Below are 13,157 nucleotides of genomic sequence, written 5' to 3' on the forward strand. Positions count from 1 at the left end.
AAAAAAAAAAAAAAAAAAAAAAAAAAAAAAAGAAATGCCTACCTGATTATAGCTTTTTGTAAATACAAATGCAGCGTTCTGTAGCTTTGTTGATGATGTTTGTTAATCTAGCTAATAGAGTTATTTGCAGAAAAAACAAAGAACAGGGTGTTACGGAGACAACTTTGTACACAAGTAAGCATTGCTCCTCCCACCCCAAACCCTAGTCACCTGAATTATTGTAAGGTTATTGTAAACACTAAAACTCTATAAGGCAAGGGAAGACTTTTAATATGTCCATTTATGATGTGTAATTTCAGTACTGCACATAAGAACTGAAGTATTAAAGAAATTACCTAAATGAAATATGGATGCTTAAAATAACATGAAATAAGTGATTTGAGACCACCAAAACTTTATATTACAAAGTTATTCATTCATTCTTTGTGCCTGCAGGACATTGTAACACTGGGATGGTAATTTATTAGATGTGGTGCACAAGCTCTACTGTGGGCTCAGAGCAGAGGTGCAGGGAAAACCTCCAGAAAATTCATCCTTAGCAAGTAGGTAACATTCTGTCATTTTAGGTCACCACATGAAACCAATTGTCAGTCACAGCTTCTGTCACAGAGTGGGATGTGTCATGCTTCATTTGGTGCAAAATCTGACATTGAAAAAAAAAACCAACTTGATCGATATTTCAGTAGCCTCTGCTCAGCCAGCAGCATGAGGAGCTGGCATGCTGTGATGAAGCATTAGGCGTCTTACAATGCCGACCTAGAAACTAAATCATGGCTTTGTAGTAAAGAATAAAAATCATGATGAAAAAGCTACAGCTGATCTCCCCACCTAGCAAAGGAAAGATGAATAAAATAAAATCTCCACCACATTTAAATGACAGACTTAATGTAAGAGGTAATATAATATGTAGTTTATATACAGTGTGGCCATAAAATTCATGTGCCATTTAAAACAGAGCGCGACTTAAAATTGCCTACGAACATTATGGCCACCCTATATTAATTATAAGGCTCATCTTAAAAAAGGAATAATTTGCTTCATTTGCTATGAGTAACATGCCTGGGTTGGGCATTTCTACTGACAATGAGAGTTCTTCCAAGAAAAGGAAAACATCACCACAAAGCAGTGTCTGAAAGTTCTTGCTCAGATCTCACCTTGGTTTCCTCACAAAGCAAATTCATTCACTCCTCTATGAAGAGGCAAAGTAGGTGACTGCTGGAGTATCAAAGCTGAGAACTTCTGCCAAGGCAGGAAGGGGTGGGGTTGGCAGGCAGGGATATACCCTCTGACTCCAAGAATTTGAGAGAAGGGGCTGTCTCAGTAGCAGAGAGAATCAACGGATGTGATGCGCGGTGCTAAAACCATAGCATAGACTCTCTCTGGTAGGAGGACAGGGGTACAAGCCAAAGGGCAGGTGCTATCTTCACCTATGCACAGCATAAGGAATCTGTACTCTCTGTACTCCCTGGAAGATACCTGGTGATGTCAACCTGTGCGGCTGTAACCTACATGAGAGTTTTGACTCAGTCATCAACAATGACATTTTAAAAAAACTATCAATTCCACCCATTCATTATGAGGAAGAATGGGGAAGAGAAGCCTCAAGAATCAGAAGGGTTCAGAGCAGGGAATTTAGAGACAGAGTACCTGGGTTCAAAGCTTAGCTTCACCATTTACTAAGCTAGATGACTTGGGCAAGTCACTTGACTTCTTTTTGCATCAGGAAAATTTTACATTGTTTTAAATCAATAGGAGGCCTTGATGAGGACTGAACTCTCCACCCCTTGTTCGCAAGACCAATGCTCTAACCACTGAAAAATGGAGCCCAGCTACATCATAAAATGCCTGGAATAGTACTTGGCACATATTAAGCACTGTTTGTTATTTTTTTTATTAAAATAAATGTTTTCTAAATGTTTGCTCAACTAAGAAGAGCCCCTGGACCCATTTAGACAGCTCACCAGAGCTGTAGCTGGAGTTCTATTCTCCCTTCTGCCCTAGACCATCTGCCAGAGCTGGTGAAAGGAGTCTCAGGGCCTATCATGGGGGCAGATGCTCCTCATTCTTCTCACCTTCTTGTTGCTTTGACCCTGATTTAGATGCCCCCATCGTTGACACAATCCCACTTCAAAACGCTAACCTTTCACTCCGAGGAGGCAATGTAGCAGCACAACTGCAGTGATGGGGTCAAGCTGGCAGCCAGATTCCCAAGATACAAACAGATATGCATGGAATACATTTACTTAGCTTTATAGAAGGATATGATACCTCAGAGACAGCAGCTTCTTCTCAATGGGAGGCACAGCAGCCACCCAAGCACACAGCTTCTTTTGCCCCCTCATCCACACAGGTCACACATGGCTGTCACAGATGACAGAAAAGACGTTTGTAGGTCTTACTGATGAAAAGAAGCCACAGCCCCTTTTCCTGTCAATCTTTTATGCCACTCTCAGGCATGCGGAAGGTCTCCAAGCCAATTGACAGCACTCCAACCCAAGGGCAGCTCCCTTCAACAACTAAGGCAGGCATAACATCTCCCAATTATCCTAACTCTACTATTTTCAAAGACACAGCACATGAGAAACCTAAATCAACCCAAGCCTTCATTCATGAATGCCAATCCATTTTTAACAGAATGAAGCCTCAGGCCCCCAAATGGAGATTGAGGCCCCATAAAATCTGTTTCCTGAACATATTTCCTATCTCATCTCCTACAGCTGATCCACACATGCCCTAAACACAGCCAACTTTGGCCTTAGATTTGCCATACAGCAGTGCTCTCCTTAGAGTGTCAACTTAGAGACAGAAACCTTTTTTTATTTCTTCTTCCTATCACCTAACACCACAGCATAACCTCTTAAATACTAAAAACTCAGGAAAATACTAACTGCATTTAAGCAATGAATGAAGCTGGGTCACAATTACTCTACTATGGTGAAGGAAAATTATAAATTTTAAAAGTCCCAATGTTTGCATGTCAGTGATCCTTATACAGATGAAATATTAAAGGCCAAAGGCTTCATCCAAATCACTTTCTCAATTCTTATAGGAAGAAAAAGGCACCCCAGAGGGATCAGGAAGCTAATTTCTTTTTTTTTTAATTTTATTATCTCCAGTTTTATGGTGCCATACTATCTTTTTCACACTGTTTAAATTTCCCATTTCCATAATCCAAATGCCAAAAAATCACTACACATTCCCTTATACATCCAAAAATAGGTTAACTGGAATGTTTTTAGTTATAGCTGAAGGCAGCAACATTTACAACATTTAGCACTTTTGTTACACCCATAAACATGGAAAAATTGCTTGCAAAGCAACTGTAATATGAAAAGAATATTTTTGCAAATACTGACAGAATGGTTATGCATCTCTTTCACCATAATGACTTGGTACCCTACATAGTCTTCCTGACCCACAGCCTCACCTGAACCTTAATGCAATAATGTCAAGTCCTTATGTCATTAAAATACTAGTATGAGGCTCGGCGCCTGTGGCTCAAGTGGCTAAGGCGCCAGCCACATACACCTAAGGTGGCGGGTTCGAATCCAACCCCGGCCGCCAAACAACAATGATGGCGCAACCAAAAAAAAATAGCCAGGCATTGTGGTGGGCGCCTGTGGTCCCAGCAACTTGGGAGGCAGAGGCAGGAGACTTGCTTGAGCCCAGGAGTTGGAGGTTGCTGGGAGCTATGCCATGGCACTCTACCCAGGGGGACAGCTTGAGGCTCTGTCTCAAAAAAAAAAAAAAATACTAGTATAATATTGTCATCAGTGTTTATTGGCTATATACACAAATTATGACTGGCAAGTATCTAGTATCAAATTAGGTCCTTGGAATATGGCAAAATAGAGGTTGATTATTGTCACCTTAAACATAATTATTAAAAGACAATTTTGTTAGAAGAAGATAATTGGACATTCTCAATGCTCCAGTTTGAAGTGATATTTGCCTCTTAGTTTCTTGAAAATGAAGTTTTCAAAGTTATATGCATAGGTTTCACTTAAATGATGTAGCAATCTTTTATTATTATTGTCCCAGATCTTGTTTAGTGAAGATCTCTGTCATCAAATCAAGTATGATATTTCACAACTATAAGAATGATACTCACTAGCAAAAGGGTAACTGCAGCCAAAGCCGTGATGGCTTTTATTTTGCAACCACACCACCAGATTTGCCTTCGAAGTTGTTTGGATCTGTTGCTGATTTGTCCTGTAGTTCATCTAGTCTCTCCCCATTGTCAATTACCTTTGTAATGTTTTCTTGCATAACATCAATAACTTCATCCACCTGATTCTGAACATGCTTAATTTTATCATTTCTAAATCCAAATCTTAGTCCAGATGGTCTCCTTAGAAAAAAAGCCCTCCTTTTCATCTGAATCATCTTCCAAAAGATTTCTCCTTTCACTTTTCACAGAACCAGTGACATCATCAGCATTTAGGTGGCGCTTGAACTTGGGGGGCATATTTTACTTCCCACGCACTTATCTACTTCCCAGAAAAATAAGTATTCACCACTTGTGGCTCCTGGGGAACTCCTGACAGCTCTCTCAGGTATGTAGTACCAGGTGGGCAGGAGAAGGAATGAGAAAACAAGGAAAATGGCTTGGAGAAGGAGACAGTGACCACGGACCCCACATTGGTCACAGCCCTGCAGATGAGCCCTCATCAAGCTGATCAGCACTCCACCAGGAAGCTAATTTCTCCATAACCATCCTTTTGGGTACAGCCTATGTCCCTGTACAAAGAATAGACAATAAATGCTTAGGCATTCAACATATGACTCAGTCTTGTGAAAATCATGATTGAACTTATTTGGTTCTCTTCATGGAAAGATCCAAATCTGTACTTAATAGACAATACCAAAGTAAATACAAGAAACCAGTCAATATAAGTTAGGGATGGCCCAAAGTTTGACTTGGGCAAAAAATCATCTCTGGTCTTCAGATATAACTGAAAATCTCCTGCAATGCCATTTTTAGTATCCCTTAGCTGTTAGTGACCAGCAACCATATGATGACATAGGTCAGTGGTTCTCAACCTTCCTAGTGCTGCAGCCCTTTAATACAGTTCCTGTGGGTCATGACCCACAGGTTGAGAACTGCTGGCATAGGTTATCATTAAATGAGACCAGTATAACAAACCAGGTAATACAAACAAGGCATGCCATTTATATTTATTGAGGCAATTTTTACTCCAACTTACAAATAGCATTATGTGTTCTCCATGTTGAAATACTACCAATCTCATGAAGGATATATTCATCTTAATTAGTGTAAGAATAAAATGTTGATTAATGACTCTGAAAGCTGTTAATTTGACATACACAATAGTTAACTTATTAACAATATTGAAAATGGATACAAAAAGCATAAACTGGCTCAGCGCCTATAGCTCAGGGGCTAGGGCATCGGCCATATACACTAGGGCTGGTGGGTTCAATCCCAGCCCAGGCCTGCCAAACAACAAGAACAATAGAAAAAATACCCGAGCATTGTGGTGGGTGCCTATAGTTCCAGCTACTTGGGAGGCAGAGGCGAGAGAATAGCTTAAGCCCAAGAATTTGGGGTTGCTGTGAGCTGTGTAGCCATGGCACTCTACCAAAGGTGACATAGACTCTGTCTCTTAAAAAAATGCATAAACCATAAAGGAAAAACTCTGATAAATTGGACTTCATCAAAATTTAAAATTTCTACTCTTAAAAAGACATTGTTAAAGAAATTAAAAGCCACAGACATGTAGAAAATAGTGTAAACCACTTATCTGATAAAGGACTGGTACCCAGAAAATATAAAATATACTACCCAATAGTGCAGGCAGAATGGGGACTGAATACACCATTCTTTGCAGGAGAGGGCACCCCGAGAAAAAGAGAAAATTAAAATATAAGCTAAAGGAGTCGGAACAAAGAAAACTCAGCTAATTTACCTTTAAGCTAGCCATTGCTAAATTCCTTCTGTGAACAAGTTTCCGGCCTTTCCCGAAATTCTAGCCTATTGGGGATACAGCTTACACCAATACCCTGCTGAGTCTGTGAACACTCTGAGGTAAACAATGGCCATGGAAGAGACTGTGGCAAGTCCTAGAAAAAGATAAATCTTCTAGGTCGTTTCCTGCCCGTTAAACAGACTGTGGAGACTTGCATTTGGCTGGGGCAGAGACCAGGGGAACAGCTCCAGCCCTGAGATAGGGGCAGGAGGGCTTACATCACTTCCCGCAGAGGAGGTGATGGGAGGAAAATGCCTCTCTCCCACCAATAAGAGGAGATTAGGGCCAGTGGCGTTTTACTCCGCAGGGAACTAGTGGAGTTTAACACCTCCCTAGGAATCTGTGTGTGTGACTTGGGACCCACACAAGGCTCAAGTTTCAGATTCCTCAAAAATGCTCAAATCCTTAGAGTTAATAATAATAACAATAGGAGCTGATAGGCTCACTCAGAGAAACTGCCGGTGTCTCTGTTCCCTCCCCCAGCTTACCACCTGGGCAGAGATTTGAATAAAAACTGAGTGGAACAGAGATTCAGAGCCACTCGCTGGAACCAACAAATGGGCAATGGTCCCCAGAGCTCCCACCTCTGAAAATTCTATTCTGTGTCTCGTTTCTTTATCGTCATTCCTAACTATATTTCTTCAGTCGGACGCACCCGTTCCATAGATCTTAGCGGACCCTGCCCCCAGGGCGGGACCCCAAAAAATAGAAAGACAGAAAGATTAAAAATGGAAAGAATATAAACAGAGACTTTTCTAATGAAGCTATGGAAGGCAAATAATCATACAAAAAGATGTTCAACAACATTAGTTATTAGGAAAATGCAAATTACAACAGCAATAAGATACTATTTCATACCAGAATAGCTAAAATTAAAAATTCCTAACTAACAAAAGTTAGTAATGATGTTGAATAATTGGAAATCTTCTATGCATCTTCTAGGAATGTAAAATGTTCAGATCCTTCAAAAAAGGTTGCCAGGTTTTTATAAAGTTAAACATACACTTACCATGCAACCCAAAAATCTTCCTGTTGGGTATTTATTCAACAGAAATGAAAACACATGCCCACACAAAGACGTGTAAGCAAATGTTCAGAGCAGCTTTATTTATAATACCTCAGAACTGAAAACAACCCAAATGTTCAATAAATGGTGAATGTGTAAATAAACTGTGATTCTCCATTCATCCATTCCTGCTACTCAGCCATAAAATAAGGAACACGCTATTGATACACACAACATGGTGACTCTCAAAAGCATTATGTAAAGTAAAAGAAGCTAGACACAAAAGGTTATCTAATACCTGATTTCATTTACATGAAGTTCTAAAAAAGGCAAAACTAAACAGAAAGAAAAAAAGATCACTAGTTGCCAAGAGCTAAAGGAAGGAGAAGGGCATGTTCTGCAAAAGGAAATGAAGACTTTTGGAAAAACAGAAATCAAAACCAATCTATGTCTTGATTTTGGTGGTGGTTACACAAGTGTACACAATGTCAAAACTCAACGAACTATGTATTTCAAAGTAGTGAATTTTATTGTATATAAACTATACCTCAATAAACCTGGCTTTTAAAAAGGAAAATATAAAAATAAATAGATAAATAGTAAATATTTGTTGAGTGAATTAATGAATGAAGATGAAACAGTTAAATAACTTAAGGAAAAAGCAACATACCTGGTTAAGCCAACAAAGTATCTAAAAAGTTAAGTAATGATACAAGATAGAACAATAGACTAGATTATGATATAAATCTAATCTTTGTGGCATTGTTTGATGTATTAGCATTTATAATATTTTAAAACAAACTTTTAGAGTTGCATTTAATTTTTAGTTATCTCCTTGGTATCATACACATACAATCTAATGAACACACATGCTATCTAGCATCTGATAGTGCTGAGAAATTACCTCTTGCCTTGTAATGCCGAACTTTAAAAATATATGATATCTAATGTTTTTAATAAAATTATACTGATTAGGCTGGATACAGGCTTGTGCCTATAATCCCAGCATTTGAGAGACAAAGGTGGGATGATTGCTCAGGGTCAGCAGTTTGAGACCAGCCTGGGCAAAAGAGCAAGACCTCATCTCTAGAAAAAGTTTAAAAATCAGGTGGGCATGGTGGCATGCACCTGTAGTCTCAATGTACTCAGGAGGCTAAGGCAGGAGGATCACTTGAGCCTAGGAGTTTGAGGCTACAATGAGCTATGATGATGACACTATACTCCAGCCTGACTGAAAGAGCGAGACCATGACCCACAAAAGTAAAATTGTAGTAATTATATATTTCTGGATAAAATTTCAGATTTACTTAACTCAAAGTTTCATTCTAAGTAACAATATTTTGGTTTGGTCTTAGCTAAATATTGATTTTTAACATTATTCAAAATTCAGCCAAAATAGTTATTCAGTATCTAATCTGTTAACTTTCAGGATTTCAAGTTCTGATTCATGCTTAGTCAGTCTCCACTAAACCAATGTTAAAATATCCTCTCAAGTTCAATCATCATTGCCTTCAAGAACTTATGGACAAACCCACCACTACCAGAATTTCGATGAGAAATTCTAACCCATTTTCAGTATTTCAATTTCTGATATTAACTGTAAAAATACTTCATTACAAATGAAACAACTGACAATTTTCAGAAAATATCCTGGGCTCTTAAGGAAAATGAAAAATAATATGGCTAAGCAAAATCTTTTTTAAAAAGAAAATAAAGGAAATCCAGAACAATAATGCAGTTTAAACATATAAGGGACAAGAAAACCTTACTTCCAATACTAACAAAAATATTAAATATCTAAGGATAAACTTAAGAAATGTACAAGACTTAAGAGGGAAGCTCAAAAATATTCCAGAAGAACACAAAAGATTTTAACCAACAAAATGACACAGGAACTCCCTGAATAAGAAGAATCGGCATCATAAAAATGATTCTCTTACAGTGACTCATAAATTCAGTGCTATCCTAATAAAATGTCATTAGGCATTTGGACAGAAACTAGACAAGCTGATTCTAGAGTCATGTACAAAATTAAACAAACAAGAAGAACCAGGAAAATTCAGGTGAAAAAAAAAAAGGCAACGAGAAGGCACTAGCTCTGCCAGATTTTAAAATATACTCTAAGGGCCTCAACAATTGGTAGTGGTATTCATTTATGAAAAGAGACATACCAAATGACTAGAACAAAAAGTCCAGATATATAGGTATTTAATATATGAAAGTCTGACAATTAAGTTCACAAATTAATCCTAGAAAAAGTGCTACATAACCTCACTGCTGAATATCACCGTGGTCACCTTTGAAGTTCTCCCCTTGGGAAACTTTTGCCAAGGCCAACACCTAGTCCACCTTTCAAAGCAATTTTGGAACTCTTTTGTTCTGGAATGACCATTAGAACTGTTGTCATATGAAGATATGACAATTAAGTTCATGAACTTGCCACCATGTGCTTACACTGGCAGCACTACACAAGCAACTCAGTAAGGTTTCATAACCTTGGTATATCAGCGTCTCACAGCTATGTTCTTGTCAATGAGTGGTGGTGTCTTGCTGAGTGGCATTCAATATTGTTGCATATTGTCATGTGCTGTATGACAACAGCTCTGATGGTCATTCCAGAAAAAATGTTCCAAATTGTTCTGAAGGGTAGACTAGGTGCTAGAGTCAGTGCATAGCTTCCCAAGGGGAGTACTTAGAAGGTAACTGTAGTGATATTCAGCAATGAAGTCTGTAGCACTTTTTCTAGGATGAGTTCACAGCCCTCATGGGTACCATTCAATAGTGTCTAACCCAGGTAAGCAAAGGTTCAGGTGCTATTTCTTCCTTCAGGGGTGCCCATCTCTCTCCTGATTTGGGATTAGTTGTTTGCCCTGGAGCTCAGTTTTCTCTAGGGTCCAAGAAAACTCATTAATGTGCCACCTGTCCAGCTTTTCTATTGTAAGGAAGATCACTCTACATGTCATATCTCTGGGCTGAAGCTAGAAGTCTATTAGTTTTTCTGGTATACTTATATACAGCCTTTTCCCACAAGGACCATGTATTTGAAATACTGAAAGCCTGTGTCAAGCAAATTATCATGCTTGATGCCCATTTGGCCTTTTAAAGTAGAAAAAACTGGTCAAACCTGCATCATCCCTTGACCCTGTGTCACTGGCCTGGCCAGGCCCTCCTTACCAGCAGGGGCTTAATTGCGCTACTCCTCTGGGAATGTCCTCTTTTACAGAAAACTAACTCTAATTAGGAATTTTTCAAGCACTGCTTGAATTGTAGAAATTGTAAAAATTTAAGAAATATCACCATAAATCCAAATAATATTGATTCGGAGAGATTAGTACCCACTCCATGCACAGTTTCCCTGGATGAGCTAATCAAAAGGAGGCCTAGAGATGTCAGTTATCACTCTTTTTTTTTTTTTTTTTTGAGACAGAGCCTCAAGCTGTCCCCCTGGGTAGAGTGCCGTGGCTTTACAGCTCACAGCAACCTCCAACTCCTGGGCTCAAGCGAGTCTCCTGCCTCCGCCTCCCAAGTAGCTGGGACCACAGGCGCCCGCCACAACGCCCGGCTATTTTTTGGTTGCAGCCGTCATTGTTGTTTGGCGGGTCCGGGCTGGGGATTCGAACCCGCCACCTTAGGTGTACGTGGCTGGCGCCTTAGCCGGTTGAGCTATAGGCGCCGAGCCACAGTTATCACTCTTAATGTGGTTCTATGAAGAAAAGACATTGGTACAGAAATACTTGCATTTTCCTACCAACATTAATATGAACATTAAATTACAATGTTAGTTACACTATAAAAAATGTTCTTCCTTCTGTTTTCATATCTACCAACTCTTCCTCCCCCTAAATAATATATAAAAATTCAGTAAAACAACACTGATAAGCTTACAAAACAGCTGATATGAGGGGTTTTAATGCATATGCTTAATACTTAAAATGTAAACAACTATTTGTCATCAATACTTCATCTCATCCTTCAGACATATATTACCACAGCAGCTCCAGTTTGTGCCTCAATACCTAACTTCCTTTTCCCAAGAGTTTGATCATAGAGATATTGGTTTTTCTTGACCCTAACTACAGTTGTTTTCCCTCCTCCCAGATCACATTTAGGTACTGGATATACTACACACCAGAATAGGCACAAATTTGAGGAAGGATCTTCATGCTAGTATGGGCTTAAGTACCTCAGATCCACTTTCTACCCTTTCTTGCTCTGCTACATTGTTAGGAGAGGGGAGAAGTGATTCCTGTAAACTACATTTTCAGACCACTTTCAAGTGGCTTTAGTTGGATTTAAGCAATGAGAGGTACCAGTGAGAGATTAGAGGATGGCAGGAAGGAAGAAACCAAAGTAGGTTATCTCTACCCCTCTCAGCTACTTTCTCTCAGGTGGTGGCTATATGTTTTCCATAGTTGAAGCTCCCACTGGAAAGCCCTTACTCCAGATCCCATGTCTCACTGGGCAGCCTTCATAGTGATTCCAGTTTCTACCAAGCAACCTCATTCCTGGGCTCTGGTGATACTACCTTCTCCCTGTGCCAACCCTAGGGATAACAGTGATTTTTTGCTATTGCGCGTCTCTAGGTTGCTCCAACATACTCTGGCTTCTTGGTACTTCCAATACCTTGGTTAACAACTACCATCTTCTAAATTGCTGCCCTCTTCTATCCTGACAGGATTGAGGGGGCTTCGTCTGCCAAATTAGACTTCCATCCTTTACTGGATTTCCCTACAATGGATAAAAATCACTACAGTATCAACATCTTGTCTGTGTCTCTCTTCAATGCCATCATAAACATTGCACAAAACTGCCACTGAAAATAGACAATTATCTTATTCATACCATTGAAGAGAAATCAGTTGGTCTCTTTCATAACCTACTCTATTAATGAACACGATCTTTTATTCCCCCAGTTCACTCAACAGCAAACATGTATAGCATTCAACAAAGTCATAGACTAAAAAACTATAGTCAATAGTAGGTTTTTTAAGTATATGTTTATGTGTATATATAAATATGCCTAACTGCATAAATGCACAGACACATACACACACAAAATTCACAGTTCCAGAAAATCAAATATGAAAAACAGAATGGATGTGGATGTATATTACAATAAAAACAAAGATCAAAAGTTATTTATATGTGTAGAATTAAGGCTTCCATAAAGGACATATATGACAAACCCAAAGCTAACATGATATTATATAGGGAAAAGCTGAACGCCTTGCCTCTAAGAACTGGAACAAGACAAAGATGACCACTTTCACCACTCCAGTAGTACTGGAAATATTGGCCAGAGCAATCAGGCAAGACAAAGAAATACAAAGCATACAAATTGAAAAAGAAAAAAATCAAATTATCCCTCTTTGCAGAAGACATGATCTTATATTTAGAAAAACTAAAAACTCCACCAAAAGACTCTTAGCTCTGATAGTTGCAGGATACAAAATCAACATACAAAGATTAGTAGCATTTCTATTAATATATACATGCACCAATAATGAAACAGTTGGAACGAAATCAAGGAAGCATCCCATTTGCAAAAGCTACCAAAAATACTTAGGAGTAACTTTAAGGAAGTAAAAGACCTCTACAAGAAAAACTACAAAACACTTACGAAATAAATTGAAGAGGACAAAACAAACAAAAAAAGATACCTTGTGCTTATGGATTGGAAGAATTAATATTGTTAAAATGACCATACTACCCAAAGCAATCTATGGAGTCAATGCAATCCCTATCAAAATACTAATACTAAACTTTTTTTCACAAAACAGAAAAACAAAAAATCTTAAAATTGGTATGAAACCAAAAAAGAGCCTGAATAGTCAAAGCTATCCTGAGGAAAAAGAACAAAGCTAGAGGCATCATATTAACCTGACTTCAAAATATATTACAAAGCTATACTAACCAAGAGAGTATAGTATTATAGTACAGAAATAGATACACAGACCAGTGGAACAGAACAGAGAACCCAGAATAAATCCATGTATTTACAGCCAACTGATTTTTGACAAAGGTATCAAGAACATATATTGAGGAAAGGATATTGTTTTCAATAAATGGTGCTGGGGGCTCGGCGCCTATAGCTCAACCGGCTAAGGCGCCAGCCACGTACACCTAAGGTGGCGGGTTCGAATCCCCAGCCCGGACCCGCC

At 38.8% G+C, this 13,157-nt stretch overlaps 1 protein-coding gene and 1 pseudogene across 1 annotated transcript in view; both read right to left on the reverse strand.

Moving 5' to 3' along the window:
- The window catches only part of SLC9A7 (solute carrier family 9 member A7), a 176,320-nt gene that overhangs the window by 133,874 nt on the left and 29,289 nt on the right, over positions 1-13,157 (reverse strand). The window lies entirely within an intron of this gene.
- LOC105887997 lies at positions 4,073-4,468 on the reverse strand (annotated as a pseudogene).

This window comes from Otolemur garnettii, unplaced genomic scaffold, assembly GCF_000181295.1.
Source record: "Otolemur garnettii isolate 467f Iridium unplaced genomic scaffold, OtoGar3 scaffold00153, whole genome shotgun sequence".
NCBI classification, from domain to species: Eukaryota; Metazoa; Chordata; class Mammalia; order Primates; family Galagidae; genus Otolemur; species Otolemur garnettii.